Source organism: Cupressus sempervirens, chromosome 2 (assembly GCF_028749045.1).
Source record: "Cupressus sempervirens isolate cs-2001-9-10 chromosome 2, ASM2874904v1, whole genome shotgun sequence".
Classification (NCBI taxonomy): domain Eukaryota; kingdom Viridiplantae; phylum Streptophyta; class Pinopsida; order Cupressales; family Cupressaceae; genus Cupressus; species Cupressus sempervirens.
The window spans coordinates 48,638,998-48,641,208 of NC_143119.1; positions in this window are offsets into that span (position 1 = coordinate 48,638,998).

The following is a 2,211-nucleotide window of genomic DNA, read 5'->3' on the forward strand; positions in this document are numbered from 1 at the left end:
CCCTTGGTTAAATTTACATTTTAGTTTATGTTTCAGATGTTTTCTTTTTGATTCAAACTTCTTATCAGGGGACACTAGGAATTTTGAAAGAAAAAAAACTAAGTGTCCCCCTGGGTAAGATTTACATTTTAGTTTATGTTTCAGACGTTGTCTTTTTGAGTCAAACTCATTGACCCATATTTCATGAGTAGTGATTTATTCAAAACCCATCTCTCATGAAAATGAATGGAACACTTAACATGCATTAGATCTAGGTGATGCTTACAAAGGTGTAGCACCAGGACTTCCCAGTAGGTCACCCATTCCAATACTACTTCAGATCAAGCACACTTAACTACAAAGTTTCCTCGATGGCTAAAACCACTCTATTTGCAACATCATTTGCAAAACCTTCACCATGTGTTGTGCTCAATTATTTATGCTTTTTAGCATCCTAAAAGTTTCCAAGATCTAAGGACTTGGAGAAATGTCACCCAACAGCAACATCACCTCTGCCACCTCTGCCAGGGATGCCACTGAGTCACTCACTATATGGCACATGTTATTATATAGGAGAGAGGAGTCAATAGATAAGCGGGGTCCTAAACATGCTATAGCTGATGAGTTAGTTGATGAACAAAATAGACCAATAGTGGTGAACTAAAAATGTCCTATCAATGTATATTATCGAAATGAGGGGAATTTTTTCAAAAAAAGCCACTCATTAGGTACCACATCAGTGTATACCATTGAATCTGACCAAGTGCAAACCTATGGGTCTTACTTTTTTTTGTTTACCATATTTGACATGTTTCCCTCAATTAGTTTGTTGACATGGCAAACAGATGACTCAGAAAAAGGAATTTTGATTTGGGGTTGCCAACTAGATGGACAAAATAAAAAATTAAGGTGTGTTGATTCACATAGACCCCCAAAGTTAAGGTGAGCATGTACTAACTCCTCTCCACAACTGATTGCAACATTTCACTTTGTGGACACTAGTTTGTTAATCATAACATCACACTAGTACATTTAAGGTCATTTTTTGATCAAATTTAGTAAAACATTTTGACCAATTTTTGACCAAATTCGACCAAATTTGACCAACCCATTGGTCAGAATTTTTCTCATCAAAATTTTGACCAACCTATTGGTTGGTCAAAATTTTGACCAATAAGTTGGTTGAAAACTTTTGAAATTGCTAAAACATTTTCTGCCAAGCATTGGTCAAAATTTTGACCAATGCTTGGTAGAAAATTGTCAAGCATTGGTCAAAATTTTGACCAATTCTTGGTCAATTTTTTTTTTAGGCTCATAGTTGTTGAGGTCCACTTCAACAATGACCCTTCCTATGAAATTTCTATCTAAAACCTTTCTAATGAGATAATGTGTTATGAGCTCTTCATCAGTGGGATGAAACGTGAATCCAAGAGGCAGTTGTGCATCACCCATATCAGGATTGTAACTAAACTTAAGAGCCTCTAATTATTGAATTCTCTTCCCTATCACCCATATTCATTTCCTTTGTTGGTGATAGGGAAGATAATTCAATAATAGAGGCTCTTAACTTTAGTTATCGCCATGATATGGGTGATTCACATTCCATCCCACTAATGAAGAGATCATAACACATTATCTCATTAGAAAGGTTTTAGATAGCAATTTCATAGGAAGGGCCATTACTGAAGTGGACCTCAACAACTGTGAGCCTCAGAGAGGGTTCAATTCCTTCCTTTAATATTCACTATGCATATAATCCCACACACCCATTTGATCTCGAATGATGATATGTAATAAATGTTGAGTGTCTGTGCTAAGTGCTCAAAAACCATCCATTTCATGCCTTCATCTATACACAATGTATTTCTAGTTTCTTTCTACTCGCACACCCATTTCATTTCATATGATCATCTGAAAATTGTGTCACTCTAAGTTCTCAACTATTTCCTCTTGATTGATCATCTCATAACTACTAAATGAGAGTTTTGGGATAAGCCATAAACATCCATCAAAGCATAAAGAATTTTGTTAGATAGTGTAGATGAAGTAGTAGCACTTGCCTTGGGTGACATGCTTGCAAAATGGAAGCATAGACAAGTCATGTGAACTATTTGATAGGACGCCTGAACGTAATGTGGTCATCATTAGCCATGGTTGCTGGATATGTACAAAATAGATATATTGAGAGAATATATTTGTTTAAGTTGCAACTACCCTGGTAGACATGCATGC